Source organism: Chiloscyllium punctatum, chromosome 12, assembly GCF_047496795.1.
Source record: "Chiloscyllium punctatum isolate Juve2018m chromosome 12, sChiPun1.3, whole genome shotgun sequence".
NCBI classification, from domain to species: domain Eukaryota; kingdom Metazoa; phylum Chordata; class Chondrichthyes; order Orectolobiformes; family Hemiscylliidae; genus Chiloscyllium; species Chiloscyllium punctatum.
The window spans coordinates 78,702,736-78,719,901 of record NC_092750.1 but is presented as its reverse complement, the minus strand read 5'-3'; the positions used below and the strand labels follow the sequence as shown (position 1 = coordinate 78,719,901).

At 41.2% G+C, this 17,166-nt stretch overlaps 1 gene segment (V, D, J or C); it reads right to left on the bottom strand.

Moving 5' to 3' along the window:
* The window catches only part of LOC140483457 (Ig heavy chain C region, membrane-bound form-like), a 177,906-nt gene that overhangs the window by 23,973 nt on the left and 136,767 nt on the right, over positions 1-17,166 (bottom strand).

The following is a 17,166-nucleotide window of genomic DNA, read 5'->3' as shown; positions in this document are numbered from 1 at the left end:
CAGATATTCCGTTGCTCTGCCTTGGAGAGCACAACACGTCAGCTCAAAAGTTAAGGCTGACGCATTACCAGCAATCTTCAGCCAGAAGTGCCAATTGTATGATCCATCTTGGCATCTTCGAGTGATCACCAATATTACAGATACCTGTCAGCAGGGAATTCGCTTCTCTCCACGTGATATCAAGACACTGTTGGGCGAGGGACACTGGTTACTGTAAATGCTATGGAGCCTGACAAAATTCTGCCAATAATACTGATAACTTGTGCTAGCCAAGCACTCCCGGAACGGCTACAACACCGCCACGGACAATGTGGAAAATAGGCCAGGCATGTCCTGTGCACAGAAAATAAGTCAAACCATCCTGGCAAATTACTGCCCCATCAGTCCATGCTCAATCATGAGTTAGGTATAGGAAGGTGCAATCAACAGTGCTATTAAGCAGCACTAGTTCAGCAATAACCTGCTCGGTGACAGAAAATGTGGGTTACGCAAGGCCTACACAGTTCATGACTGAACTACGGACTTGATTTAAACATGAACAAAGAACTGAATTCCAGAAATGAGGGGAGAGTGACAGCCCTTCACATTAAGGTCACATTCGACAGAGTGTGATATTATGGAGTCGTAGCAAAACTGGATTCAATGGGTATCAAGCAACAACCTCCCTGTTGCCTGCAGTCATACCTCACACATCGGAAGATGGCTCTGCTTGTTAGAGGGCAGTCGTCTCAGCCAAAGCAAATCTCCCTTGGAGTTCCTAAAGAAAGTGTCCTTGGCCCAATCATGTTCAGCTGTTCAGCAATTATCTTCCCTCCACCAGAAGGTCAGAAGTGAAACCTGCGTTGATCGAGCACTTTTTTGTGACTGCTCAGTTCACATTCAAATGCACCAAAATCGGGACAATATCCAGACTTGAGCTGACGAGTGGCACATCGCATTCACACCACAAAACCGCGAGACAATGACCATTGACAATAAGAGACGATCTAACCAAAACACCTTGACATTCAATAGTGTTGCCGTCACTGAATCCCTCACCATCTACATCCTAGGTTATATTGTTCACAAGAAATTTAGCTGGACACTCCATACATATACAATGGTTGTAAGAACAGGCCAGAGGCTAGGAACAATGCAGTGAGTAACTCATCCTCCTGACTCGCAAAGCCAATTGACTGTCTAAGAGACAGAAGTCAGAAGGGTAATAGCACAGCTCATCCCTTGACTGGCTAGGAGAACCTTCAAATTCACTCAAGAAGCTAGGCACTGTTCAGGACAAAGCATCTCACTTGATCAGCAGCACATCCACAAGCGTCCATTGTCTCCAAATCTGATGCTTAGTACCTGCCATATGCACTATCTAAAATACTACACTGCAGTAACTTAGCCTTAGTAACTTCCTTAGACAGTACCTTCCTACTCCCACTTGCATCGCAATGGACAAGTGCAGCAGATACATGGGAACAGCACACTGTAAGCTCCTCTCCAAACCACTCAGCATCCCAACATGGAAATATATCATCAATCCTTTACTGTAGCTGGGTCAAAATCTGGAATTCCCTTCCTTAGCGTAGTTTGGAACATGTTATTTCATTCAGGCAGCTTACTGCCATCTTCTGAAGGACACCTACAGACAACAAAAAGCAACCACCATGTTCCATGAGTCAATAAAAAATAAAATCATTGAAGCAAACATGATTGTTTGATAAGGTGGTTGAGGAGGCATTATGAGTATGTAATAAGCAATCGAAAGGTTTGGAGTAAAGTTCCAGAATCAATCTCTACCATGGTAGCTTCAATTAATGAAAGAGTATGAAATGAAAATGCTTGAGTAATGAACGATAATCACAGACCAACCAAAGGTTTGAAGCATGTTACATGGTTTAATATTGTCCTTCAGAGGAGGATGTCTGACCTTCCTACCTGGCCTGCCCTACCCATTCAACAATAAGGTGATGGTCCTTTCCTGTGCCGAACCTCACTAAGAAACCAAACAGGAGAAAGTGAGGATTGCAGGTGCTGGAGATCAGAGTTGAGAGTGTAGTGCTGGAAAGGCACAGCTGGTCAGGCAGCATCCGAGGAACAGGAAAATCAACGTTTCAGGCATAACCCCTTCATCAGGTATCTTAATGAAGGCCTTATGTCTGAAACGTCAATTCTCCTGCTCCTCGGATACTGCCTGACCTGCTGTACTTTTCCAGCACTACAGTGTCGACTGAGAAGCCAATTAGTTGTAATAATGCTTCTTAAGAAAGATCAACCATAATTAGCCGGTCAAGATGGCAGGCCTTCAAAAAGGTTGCTGATGACCACCTTCTTGGGATATGTGACTAACTTCTTCAAAATTGAATGAAGAATTCAAAAAAATGCAAATTACGATGATTTAGGCTCTTCAGACAGAGTCCGATACAGATTTTAGATTGATGATTAGATGCAAAGTCTCCTGTGATGTTGCTGTGAACAGCAAGAGCGTTCTTGCCAGTATTGCACTCCAATATTTGTTCATGATGTAAAGTGTCAGATTTATTCCATTTCTGTTTGTGACCGCTTTCTGTGCATTCCCAACATTAGGATCACAGTGGTGATATCACAAGACTAGTATTCCCGAACTCCAGTTTGTTGCTGAATGGATGGGGTTTGGAATACCACCGTTTGCCCAGGGTGAAATCTGAATTTTAAAAAGTCTTGGAATCGGAAAGAACGCCAAATGGTGACCATGTAGCACGAGTCAATGGAAAAATACAAAAACAGCTGGTTCACGAATGACAAGGCATCTGTGACCTTTACATGGTCTGGCTGACATGAGATTCCAGACCCACTGGGAAGTAATTAACTGTATTCTGAAGTGGCTTCAGCAAGCAATACAATGGGCATTTGGGGTTAGGAACTCATTGCTGACCCTTGCCAGAAAGTCATCCGTGTCACGAAACCTTGCAACAACTATATCAATTAAGTGTAATTGTTGCGGCAGTTCCTGATGGCATTTCATGAATTTCACGTGAATATTCTAAAACGAACTTTGAGTGATGTTGCACCGTCCAAGTACAATGTAAATCAGTGGGACATTCAGAGTAGATACAGTTCAACATTGAAGTGTAATTGCAGAGTTTTCAGAACTGAATTTTTAACCAAAATAAAAGTTTTAAATTGTGTTTATCTTCCATAAATAAATTTAATCTGTTGCAATTCGTCTTCATAAATTTGCATTCACTTCTACAAATGGTCAACATTCTTAAAATATACTTGTTTCGATTTGAAACTTACCAATAAATCACTTTGTTCATCTGGCTTTGCTGTCATCATCACTTCCTTGAAGCCAATTAAGCATTTATGTAAATAAACACAGAAATAGAACTCTCAGAATAGATTACAGAACCACAAAACCCTAATTTATATTTCCCCACAAGCACAGCACACGAATTGTGCAAAAAATGCAAATAATTCAATGGATTCCAATACTAATTGATGTTAGGACTTTTTAATACATAAGTTGTATGGTTGTTGAATTACAAAGGTATTAGTTGTCATGTTTAGTCAAAAATCTATAAGTCAGAGATACATTGGCACAGCTAATATTTCTGTCTCTCTTTTTCTCACTTCCCCTCCTGCCTTCTCCCCTTTTTTCTTTATATCTGATGCCTTGTTTTGCCTCTCCACAATCGGACAATGTTTTCCTTAATAACATGAAGTCAACATCTCACCAACATATCCTCTCAGCCAAATTTATCCATTTCTTTAGAGACATTTGAGTCAAGATTTTCTCAAAAATCTGTCTGAGTATTGAGTGATCTGGAAATGCTTGATAGGAATGAGGCTGCAAGACTTGACTGTGATAGTGTTTTCATTGTATCTCAGCAGTATTGTTCTTGGCTGAGGAATGTTAAATGGCTCAGTGCAATGCATATTTAGTCTATAATTAACCTTTACTGCACACCTCATGGAATGTTTAATATTGTAGAGGTCGATTTATTCTGTTTCGACTCTGTGTTGTACCTACTCTGGGAGGGTTTTTTCAGGCAATCCTGGATGCAGTTCTACTCTGTGTCTCAACCAAAATATATTTGACATGATTGCATTAGACAGCACTATATAGAGGGAGATTTACCCAGTACATTACATGAACTGTACAATCATGGAAAACATTTGATGTAGCCGTGTAAAGGAGCTTGAACTCCTACCCACTATCTTTCTGATTTTGAAATGCTTGATACCAGAACTAAAAGGGAACCACACTATGCATTGAAACTTTGTTATACAAGTAGATTATCAACTACAGGCACAGGCATGCACACACACATATGCAAATCATCTATGAGCAACCCTTGCTGTGTTTAATGGCTGAGTGCTGAGAGAGCTTTAATATGCAATATGTGTGTATTCCATGCAACACATACCGACAGTATGTTTGATATGGTAGTTTAAATGTTGTTTTGATCTGTCTTTAACCTTTTCTGTGACAGTCGTCGCTGTGTTTGACAAATATTCAACAGAACTGGAGGACTCTATGACTATAAATGCAGTCACTGCATTAAAGGCAGAATGCAATGCCATCAAACAGGGAGAAAGATGATCCCGGTCTTTTTTCATGATGAGGAGAGATTGAAGCAGCTGGGCTTCAAACATGAAATGGAGGCTAATTTAAATGAAGCCTATATAATTCTGAAAAGAGTAACTTAGAGCAAAGTTCAATGATAGGGAACCAGAAGCAGCCCGTTCAGCCAATGGAGTTTGGTCTTCCAAACAATTTCATCATGGCTGTACTGATAATCCTCACCTCCACTTTTCAGCGTTTTAACTGTAAGCATTGATTCAATTACCAAATCAAAACCTGTCCATTTCAGCCTTTAAAATGCTGAATGACCCAATCTCGACAGTCTTCTGTGGAATCGAATTCCACAGATTCACTGTTTTCTGGGAGACAAAATTTTCTTCTGCCTGAAATTTGTGACCTCTAATTCAGAGATTCTACTCCCTGGTCCGAAATTCTCCCACAAGGGGAAACAACATTTCTGCATTAACATCATCAAGTTTCCTGAAAATAATAGATGTTTGAGAACGTCACCACTGAATCTTCTATGTTCCAATGAGTATAGGACCAAACTACTCTATCTCTACTCTCAAGACAGTCCCTCCATCCTCAGGATCAGTCGACTAAACCTCGTGTGAATTGTCTCACATTCCACTGTACCTTTTCTTTGATATGAGTCCAAATAACAATTCACAGTATTCCAGCTGTGGTAAGAGTAGAGTTTTTTGTTTTCAGTTTTAACAAACATTGTAGTCAAACAAATATCCAGCACAGAAACAGAACCTTCGGTCCAACTGCACTGACCAGATCTCCCAATCTGACTAAGTACCATTTGCCAAACATTTGGACTATCTTCCTCCACATGTTACCTGTTCATACACCCATCCAGGTGCCTTTTAAATGCAGTAATTGAACCCGTCTCCACCTCTGGCAGCTTTATCCATACATATACGTGAAAAGGTTACCCCTCAGGGTCTTTTCAAACGTTTCTCCTCTCACCTTAATCCGCTTTCCTCTAGTTTTGGACTCTCCCACTCGAGGAAAAAGGCCTTGGCTATTCACCATATCAATGTCCCGCATGATATTATAGGTCTTGTTCAGGTCATTCCTTTCCTCTCACTGCAGGGAAAAGAATAGCTCCAGCCTATTCAGCCTCACCTTATAACTTAAACACTCCAGTTCCAGCATCATTCTTGGAAATCTTTTCTACGTCCCCTCAAGTTTCACAAAATCCTTCATAGAAATGGTCAGCCACGTTTGTCTGTAATAATTCTAAACGTGGCCTCATAAATGTTCTGTACAGCTGAGACATGACATCTCGTCTCCTCCACTTAATGTTATGACCAATGAAGGAAAGCATGCCAAACGCTTTCTTCTCCATCTTGTAAAGCTGCAACTCCACTTTCAAGGAATAATGCATCTGCACCCTTTGGTTTCTTTGCTCAGCAACACTCCCGAAGGCCCAGCCATTAATTGTATAAGTCCTGCCCTGGTTTGCCTTACAAAAACGCAACACCTACATTTATTTAATGAAGCATGGGTTCATGAAAGGCAGGTCATGTTTAACTGCTTTATTGGAATTCTTTGAAGTTATAACGAGCGTGGTGGACAATTGGAGACTGGTGGACGTGGTGTATCTGGAATTCCAAAAGGCATTCAGCAAGGTGCTGCACAAAAGGCTGCTGCATAAAATAAAGATGCATAGTGTTACGGGCATTGCATTAGCATGGACAGAAGATTGGTTAACTAACAGAACACAAAAATTGGGGATACATGGGTGTTTTTCTGGTTGACAGTAAATGGCTAGTGATGTTTCTCAGGGATCAGTGTTGAGACTGCAATTTGTTACAATTCAGGTAGATTGCTTCGAGTTAGAGACTAAGTGTAGTGTGTTGTAGTTCGCAGAATACATTTAAATGAGTGAAGGAGCAAAGTGTGCAGAAGGATATAGACAGGTTAAGGGAGTGGGCAAGGGTCTGGCAGATGCAGTACAATGTTAGTAAACGTGAGGTCATCCATTTTGGTAGGAATAATAACAAAGTGGACTACTTTTAAATGGTGAAAAATTACAGAATGCAGCTGTGCAGGGGGACCTGGGTGTTCTTGTGCATGAAACATAAAAGTATGCTTTGCAAGTATAGTAGCTAATTAGGAAGACAAATGGAATAGTGTCCTTCATTGGCAGTGGATAGAGTTTAAAATTAGGACTTTCTGCTGCAGCTGTATAGGGCGCCGGTGTGACCACGCCTGGAGGACTGTGTACACTTTTCATCACCTTACAGGAGATGGCAATGTGGTGGGGTTTGCTGAGGAGGTTGACTACGTTGATTCTGGAAATGAGGAAGCTGGTTTATGAGGAGAGATTGAGCAGACTGGGATTATACTCATTGGAATTTAGAGGAATGGGGGAGGGGGATTGTAAAATTATAAATGGGATAGATAAGACAGAAGCAGGGAGGCTGTTTCCACTGATGGGTGAAATAAGAACCTCAAAATAAGGGCAACAGATTTAGGACTGAGTCAGGGATGAACACCTTCACCCAAAGGGTTGTGAATCTGTGGAATTCCCTGCCCAGTGAAGCAGCTGAAGCGAAACTGTTTCATGTTTTAAAGGTGAAGTTAGATTTTTGAACAGTTAAGGAATGAACTGTTATAGTGAGCGGGTGGGTAAGTGGAGTCTCAGTCCTTGAAAGATGATCCATGATGTTATTGAAATGCAGAGCAGACTCATGGCGTCAGGTGGCCTACTCCTGATCGGATTTCTTATGTTCGGATGTTGTTATGTTCTCACAGGCCTCCAATCCAAAACGTAATCCTCTCTGACTACTAAATAAAAACTGAAAGAACTGTGGATGCTGTGTATCAGAAACGAAACCAGAAACTGCTGGAAATGTTCAGAAGGTCTGGCAACATATATGGAGAGAAAGGCTCACCAATTTATGGTTCCCTGGCTTTTCCATAAAACTTTCTTCAATAATGCTGCCATATTAGTCACTCTCCAGTCTTCTGGCATCCTCATCTCTGATTATCAACTATACAAATATCTCAGCAAGGGGTCCAGGAATCTCTTGCCTAGATTCCCACAAAGTTATGGGAAATACCTAATAAGGTCTCCAGGATTTATTTCCATTTTTCTACTTGAAGACCTCCAACACCTCCTCTTCTGTAAGATGAACTCATTTTAAGATCACATTATTTATTTCCCACGTTTCTTAGCTTCCATGCTCCTGCTTACTGTAAATATGGATACAAAATATTTGCTTAGTGTCTCAGCCATCTCCTGTGGTTCCATGCATGGAAAGCCATGTTGATCTTTCAGGGCTGTGTTCTCTCCTTAGTTATTCTTTTAACCTTAAAATAATTTTAGAATCTTTTCGGATTCTCCTTAATTCTATTTGCCAAAGCAATTTCATGTCCCCTTTTCTCCCTCATGATTTCCAGTTTAAGTGTACTCCGACTGCCCTTATACCCTTCTTAGGATTCAATCAATCCCAGCTGTCTCTATCTGATGAATGCCCACTTCGTTGTCTGGACAGGAGTTGCAATAACCCTCATCATTGAGCTTTTCCCATGCCTTGTGCTTCACACAGAAACATACCATCACTGAACTCTCATTGTCTCATTCTTAAACGCCTCTCACTTGTCAACCGTCCCTTTACCTGTGAATAGCCTCCCACAACCAACTTCTCAAAGTCTAATACCATCAAAACAAGCCACACTCCAATTTGAAACATTAATTTTTAAATCAGTTCTTTCCTTTCTCCTATCCATTATCATTAAACCAATAGAATTATGATCACTTTCCCTGAAGCGTGACCCTATGGACACCTCAGTCACTTGCCCTGCCTTGGTTCCCAACAGAAGGTCAAGAATTGCGAACTGTCTAGTAGGTGCATCCACATATTGAATAACAAAGTTTTCTTGCACACACTTGACCAATTTCTCCACATTCCAAAATCTTAACACTCTGTTTTGAAAGTTAAAATTCCCTGCCATCATCCTTTTTTTCTTACAGATAGCAGATAGCTCCTTTCATATTCCCTTGTGAATTTCCGACTGACTATTAGGAGGCCCAGTTTACAATCCCAGCAAGGTGATCACCATTTTCTCATTTTTAAGTTTTATCCATATAACTTCACTGCGCAGTCTCCAAGAAATACAAGAATTCAACCTCCCACAATCCGCTGCCTTACAGTCTGTTTCAGCACGATGGGTGAGATCCCACATGAACATATCACGTAAGAATTACTGTGGGGAAAGACATGGAAGTGAAGGAACTCAGTGAAATATATCCATGCAGTGATGCTTTGGACCTAGGCCACATTACAGAAGAGGAATTGCTGAAGGTCTTAAAATACATAACAGTACATAAAAATCCAAGACATGTGTAAGTGTATCCCAAGCTATAGTGGGAAGATGGGAAAAATATTGCCGGGCCAATATTTTTCCAAATTGGATTGGAACTTTTAAATGTTTTTTTTCTGTACAGTCGCTGCCGAATCTGCTGAGCTTTATCAGCTACTTCTGTTTTTGTTACTGATTTACAGCATCTGCAGAATGTTGGCATGCTATTTGTATGCAGAACAGGTGCTGCAGAACTGGAAGCTGGTTAATACTGTGACTTTTTTTTAAAAAATAGTTACAAAGAAAGTCCAGGGAACTACGTGAGTCTGATGTCAGGATGGGGTAAATGTTTGGATGAGATTCTGTGAAAGAGAATATACATGCATTTGGAAAAGCAACGACTGATCTTGTGTACTGTGAGTATGTTTGTGCGAAATTATGTCTCACAAACTTGAGTGAATTTTTCAAGAAGTGATGAAAAAGATAGATGAAAGTAAGGCAGCATACATTGCCTATATGGACCTTAATGAGGCCCAAAAAGCTGTCACATGGTTGCCTCGTTAATTCGTTTATATCACAAGGGATCAGGGAGAGCCATCCAATTAGATACAATATTGGCTTGACAGTCGGAGAGAGAGAGGTGTGTTGGAGAGGTGTGTTGTGAACAACGGAATGCCACAAAGACAAGTGCTGGGTCCACTGTTGTTTGTTTTTATTTATCTTAAAAATATGGTTGAGAATACAGGAAGCACGGATGGTAAGTTTGTAGACGATGCCAAATTAGCTGTTATAATGAACAGTGAAGAAGTTCACTTAAAAGGCAAATGAGATATTGATCAATTGCGCCGGTGGACTGAGGATTGGCAAATGGAGCTTCATACAGATATACATGAGGAGTTAAGTTTGTTAGTCACTTTAGGGCAGGATTTACACAGTTAACAATAGGAGGCTGGGGAGTGTTATCATACAGAGAGACCCAGGGGTGCAGGTCGATAGTTCCTTCAAAGTGGAGTCGCAGGTAAACTCTTTTGTATTGGAGGTTGAGGGTTATAAAATCATAACTGCCATGGATAGGATAAATACAATTTATTTTTTCTCCAGTGCAGGTGAGTCCAAAACCACACAGGATAGTATTAAGGTAAGAGGGGAGAGATTCAAAACAGATCGAAAAGGCAGCTACTTCTCACAGATTGTGGCATGTGCATGTAACGAACTGCCAAAGGTAGTGGTACGGGCCAGTACGATTACAACATGTAAAAGACAATTGGATCGAACATGAAGTGGAAATGTTTGGAGTTAAAACAACTGGAAAGGATATCAACCACCTTAAGAAATCAAGACCTATAAGTAGAGAGGAGGGACATCCCACCCGCAATTCGGTAGAGAATGCCACTCATGATGTTACCTACGTATGGTGATGAAACGTCTGAAAATAAACCTTCAAGCTTGGTGAGCTAACTTACATGCAGGTAAGTATAATTAATTCAGTTTAGGAAACCTGCTGTGCATGGCCGAGTTGGGCCAAAGGCTTTGACTCCATATTGCATGGCTGAAAGTATCTATGACTTTATAACGACCCTTTCATCAACAGGTCTTCAATGCACTCAATTCATTTCCATGTCTAAATTCCTCTGTAAATACTTCCAATGATCTCGCTGTCCGAACTTTCTTGAATACAATATTTATCACATTGATATAGTGCAGTACACCACATCAGCAGCAGGAGCAGAATTGTATTTGATCGCAATCTGTAACGTTTTACTTGGGGTTTATCCCTCAGTCCACCATTAACATCAAGCTAATCTATGGTTCTGTGATGCGTGCCTGTGAAAATGCCAGGGTAAGAACCATGCACACCTGAATCTGATGACAGCCCATTAACGCTATCACACTTGGCTGGTTAAATTCGAAATAACAGGATTGGCATGTGTTGAAGAGGGAGAAATTCTCCTAAGACTAACAAATTAGATCAAAGCTCTGAAATCCTGCTACGTTCTGTCAGAAATGTCGCTGACTACTAAACGACTCAATGGAGGAGATGGCTCCACAAATATCCCCATCATAAATACTAGAACAGTCCTGTACATCGGTGTAAAAGACAAGAATGTAGTATCTGAGCCATCCTCAGCTGGAAGTGATGAGTGAATGATTCATCCTCACCCTCGTCATGATACCCACAGATGCCGCTCTGCAACAAATTCGATTCGTTGCACGTAATATGAAGAAATAGTTAAACACAGTCGGTACGACAAAAGCAATGGACCCTGACACCTTTCCTGTAAAAGGACTGAAGACTTCTGCTGCACATCAGAGCGTTTGAGTGGGAAGCTGTTTAATTCATTGCTCAACTCTACATCACCCTGAAAATTTAGAAAGTTACTCAATTGTGTGCTGTCCCCTAAGAGGAAAATAATTACAATCTGAACAATTATCACCCCCGGGTCACTTCGCGGTAGTCACATTGGTGGGAGTTCTTTTTAACAGAGCTGTGAAACAGCACAGAAATAAACTGCTGATTGTGCTTTCCGATAGGACACCTTATGAAGATGGTAGTGTTGTGTAAATGTCACTGTACTCCTAATCCTGACCACGCAATTGGTTATAGTTAACAATTAATAAAATATCAATATATAAAATCTGATGTCAGATATAGTGACCTTGAAACCAATGCCGACTGTAAGCAGCAATTTGTTTCCCCAATTTATTTTCAGAAGGTTGATCTCCTGTGCTTTCCACGTCTCGCCTAAATGTGACTGCAGACACTCAGGCAAGTGAGAAACTCTCAATGGTCTCTGAATCAGCGAAGCAAGATACTCTATTGTATCCAAATGCACCGTCTGAAAGGTTAAAACAGTTAGAAAACCCGGCACCCGGTACTTGAAAAAGGAACAGAAAACTCAGTTCAGACGATCCTGCAGAGGCCTCCTTCCTAACATCTGAGAGCTTATGCCAGCATTTACTGAGCTTTCCAACAGACTGCACAGAAACATCGGGAAAGGAGCAGGGCATTCAAAGCATTGAGCCTCCTCCATTATAATTCATGTCAGAACGTCTCCTAAGTATACTTTCCCGCTACAATGCACATATCCCTGAATGTGACTAACCTTGGGAAAATATAATATGGGAACACCAGCATTCCTTTGGCACAATGACATTTCTACCCAATCCAACAAATTGAGGCCTGATTCTTTATCCCCACACCGGACTCCTTCTCTCTCCCTCTCCCTTCAGTGTTTAGAAAACCTTATTTAAATTCAGTGCCTTGACTTCCATAACCTTATTTAGTGCAGAATTCTCCAGGTTCACCAGTCTCTGAGTGCAGACATTTACTCTCATCTCAATGCAGAGTGACCTGCCAGTACCTAATACTGTGACATCTTGTTTTGGACATCCCAGCCAGGGGAACTATCATCCCTGATTTCAATCTGTCTCACCCTGACAGAGTTTTATATGTTTCCTTGAAATCTCCACTCATTATACTAAACCTCCTAGAATACAGCTCCAGTTGACCCAAACCTTGCTCCCACAGCAAGCCTGTCCTCCCAGAGATCGGTCTGCTTATCTTTGTTCCATTCCTTCATTGATAGATTTGTCGTCAATTAGGTCAGGAGAACACAACTACACAGAATACTGCACAATGTTTGAGATGGAGTCTCACCAAGACCCTGTACAGTTGCAGCAAGACACCCTTGCTCCCGTATTCAAACCCCATTGAAAAGTAGGTCAACACACCATTTATCTTCCTAACTTCTTTTTGTTTCTGCAATATTGTTTTTTGTGACAGGAATACAAGCAGATCCAAATCCTTTTAAATGTTACATCTCTCCAATTGTTAGGTCTGTGTACACTGCTCAGTGTTCCAAGGGTCATTCTCAACATTAACTTCTGGCTTCCGAACTCACTGTGAATGGACCTTGGAGGTCTGCACAGAAGGAAACAAAGAATACAAAAAGCACAATTTCCTTTATACATCAACATTTTTTAACTAATCCCTTTTCACATGGTAGGCTGTTCCCACCTAAGCGCACAACATCACATCGACGCACATTGCTTTCCATCTGCCACATATTTGCCCATTCACTCCACATGTCTCAATCATCTTGGAGATTTTTTACATCCGGGTCATCCACTCATAATCCTACATAGTTCAGTGTCATGAGCAGATTGTGAAATGTTGCATTTGATTTTCTTAACCAAACGTTTGAGATGAATTGGGAATAGCTGGGACCCAAGCATGGATTCCTGCACCATTCTCCTGACTGAATACTTTCAATTCAATACAGATTGCTTTATTCGTGTTCACTGTTTCGTGTCAGCTCTCCTATTCTAAAACTATGTCCATATTTCAGCGCCAATCTCATAACATTTGACTTTGCGCACTAGGTAGGAATATTTATCAAAAAATTTCCGAAAAGTCCAAATGCATTGCATCAATTTCTTCTCGATAAGCAGCGAACAGTTAGTTTCTCAAAAATGATTCCCATTTCATGCTGATTTGTCTACATGTTGACCATTACATAAGAATATAAGCACGAGGAGCAGGGATAGGCCGTCTCGCCCTTCCATCTTGCTCTGCATTCAGTATTTCATGACTGATCTTTTCATGGCCTCAGCTCCACATACCCGCCCTCTCACCACAATCCTGAATTTCTTTACTGTTCAAAACATTATCTATCAGAGCTGCAACTAATTCAATGACAAGACGCAACTACTTCACTAGGCAGGGAATTCCACATATTCACAGCATTCTTGATCAAGAAATTCTACGCAATTCAGTCCACAATCAGCTGCTCCTACCCCCCAAATTTTTCAGGTATGCCCTCTTGTCATAATTTCACCTGCCAGTGGAGACATCTCTTTATTTCTAACTTATCTATTCCTTCAAAGTTGTACATCTTTCTATAAGATTCCTCTTAATCTTCTAAATTCCAATGAACATAATCCCACTCTTCTCAGTCTCTCCTCATAAGCGAAATCCCTAAACTCCGGAATCAAGCTAGTGAATCTCCTCTGCTGCACTTCCAGTGCCAGCATTTCTTTCTCAAGTAAGGAGAACAAAATTTCACACTGTAATTATGATATGTCCTCATCAGCCCCCTGTGCAGCTGCAAATGAATTCCCTGCTTTTTGAACTTGATCTCTTTGGTAATGTGGGACAAAATTCCATTTGCCCGCTCAATTACCTGTTTTTGCCTGCAGACAAACTTTCTGATGTTCATGCACAAGAAACACAGGTTCCTCTGCATAGCAGCATGTTGCATTTTAACACATTCAAATAATGATCCTTTTTGCTGTTATTCCCAACAACATGCATGACTTCAAATTATTAATATTGTATTCCATCTACAAGACCCTTGCCACTCAATTAAATGTCTATGTCCTTTTGCAAAGTTTTACAGTCCTCTGCACACTTTCCCTCCCACTCATCTTAGTGTCATTCACAAACTTTGACACACTATACGTGGTCCTCGACTCCCAATCACCTGTGTAATGTGGGAAATATAACCCACTCACTTCAATAATTTCAGTCCGATACAAGATCTGAAGCTGCAGCATCGTTTATTACATGCTTGCAAGCGCGGTGTCTATAAGATAGGCACACTACATTTCGCAAGTCCACAAATTCTATACAATTCATTCCTCTTTCTCTCCTCCCATTGCGCCTCTCCTGTTTACATGTCCCACGACTCTAAACCCGGCTGTTTATCTCTTGCCTCAACCAGCCTTGTGCATAACAAAGTACAAGTTTTGCTTGGCCATGTCACCACATCCCGCTGTGGTCCATTGTTATATATCCTTCTTCACTGCAATCTGTTTCCTTGCTTTCTAAAGCAACATTTCCTTCCATTCTTTGCCCGTAATGAGCCTTATGACCTCTTGATTGTGGTCTTTTTTCGTTTTTACAGAAGCGGGAAACAGATGCTTGTAACCGTTTGTACAAGCATATCTCGCTTACCCTACACTCCCTCCCCTCAGAGCACCTTATCTATTTGTCTGTAACATCTACCATTATTTGCAGGCATATTTTATTCGTGTATGCACATTTTAGCGAATGCAAAAGCAATTATATATTTCCTTCACAACGTTTTCATTCTTGTTAACTTCGCTCTTGGCTGAAACAATTGTACACAGGTGTGAATTCATTTATCTTACATAAGCAATGATGATTGCAGAATTAACACTGCTTTACCTATAAACCACAAGTTCTCCCTTTTTCTTTAATTATCATTTGTTATCTTCTGCATTTTTCTTATATGTCACTTCCAAATTGACGAGCATCTTTCCCGAAATTTCATTTATTTTGGAAATCTCCCCGTCGTCACTTATTCCTTCCTTGTATAACAGGTCGAGCCCTTCTTTCCAATTGCTCTTTGGGGTCATTTGCTTCATTAGAGCTGTATCAATCAGTCTTTGGGTGAGCCCTCGTATACAGGGTATCATGCAACAGCCAATGGCGACCAACACACCGGCTACTACTTTCAGGGAAGTAAGGATGAGAACCATCATCCCCCTTTTCCGCCAATATCGTATCAAGGGCCTTTCTGTTTTCTCAGGATAGCTGGTCATGTAGTTTCATGGTAAGTTGGTGTCCATGGATGCGGATCGTTAGCTGTCTTCCTGTTTATCTTATGTCGTGTTTTGTGCAGTCCTTGCATGGGATTTGTACACTACATTGGTTTTGCTCATGCTGGGTATCGGGTCCTTTGTCCTGGTGAGTTGTTGTCTGAGAGTGGCTATTGGTTTATATGCTGTTATGAGTCCTAGTAGTTGCAGTAGTCTGGCTATCAGTTCAGAAAAATTTTGATGCATGGTAGTGTGGCTAGTCCTTTGGCTTGTGGCATGTCCTCATTCCATTGTCTTTGCCTTAGGCATCTGTAGATGAAATTGCGGGGATATCCGTTTTTGGCAAACACATTGTATAGGTGTTCTTCTTCCTCTTTTTGCAGTTCTAGTGTACTGCAGTGTGTTGTGGCTCTTTGGAACAGTATCGTGATCCAACTTCTTTTGTGTGTGTTGGGGTAGCTGCTTTCGTAGTTTAGGACGTGGTCTGTGTGTGTGGCTTTCCTGTATACTTTTGTGATGAATTCTCCGTTTGGTGTTCTCTGTACCATCACGTCGAGGAATGGGGGTTGGTTGTGCTTTTCTTCCTCTCTAGTGAATCGGATTCCTGTGAGTGTGGCATGAATGATCCGGAGTGTGTTCTCTATGTCTGTGTTTTTAATGATTACAAATGTATCATCTACATATCTGACCCAGAGTTTGGGTTGAATTTGCAGTCAGACTATTTGTTCTAACGTTTGCATTACCGCTACTACTTTGAGTCCAGAGATGGGTGAGCCCATGGGTGTGCCGTTGATTTGTTCATATATTTGGTTGTTGAATGTGAAGTGTGTTGTGAGGCACAGGTCCAGTAGTTTGAGTATGCAGTCTTTGTTGATAGGTTCCCCTTATTCTGTATGTCCAGCAGGTTGGCTAGAATTTCTCTGGCTAGGGTTTTGTCGATAGAGGTGAACAGTGCCATTACATCGAATGAGACCATATTTTCTTTCTTGTCTATGTGTATATTTCTGATGATGTCCAAGAATTGCTGTGTTGACTGTAGAGAGTGTCTGGATCCACTGATCAGGTGTTTCAGTTTCTGCTGTAGTTCTTTAGCCAGTTTGTGTGATGATGTCCCTGGTAGTGATACTATGGGTCTGAGTGGGATGTCTGGTTTGTGCACTTTTGATAGTCCATATAATCTGGGGGTGTTGTTGCTTTCAGGTTTCATTGTCTGTAGGTCAAACCTGGTTATCTGTCCGTTTTTTTTTGTAGGTTCCTCAGTGTGTTGTTTATCCTATTCGTGAGCTGTGGGGTGGGTTCATACTCCCTCTTTTGGTAGGTGTTGGTATCTGCAAGTAGTTTTTGCGCTCTTTGGATGTACTCTGCTTTGTCCAGGATGACCGTCATTCTGCACACCGGATCATCAACGCCACACTCACAGGAATCCGATTCACTAGAGAGGAAGAAAAGGACAACTAACTCCATTCCTAGACGTGATGGTACAGAGAACACCGAATGGAGAATTCACCACAAAGGTATAGAGGAAAGCCACACACACAGACCAAGTCCTAAATACCAAAGCAACCACCCCAACGCACACAAAAGAAGTTGCATCAAGACATTGTTCGAAAGTGCCACAACACACTGCAGTACACCAGAACTGCAAAAAGAGGAAAAAGAACACCTATGCAATGTATTCATCAAAAACGGAAAGCCCCGCATCAACAGATGCCTAAGGGAGAAGACAACGG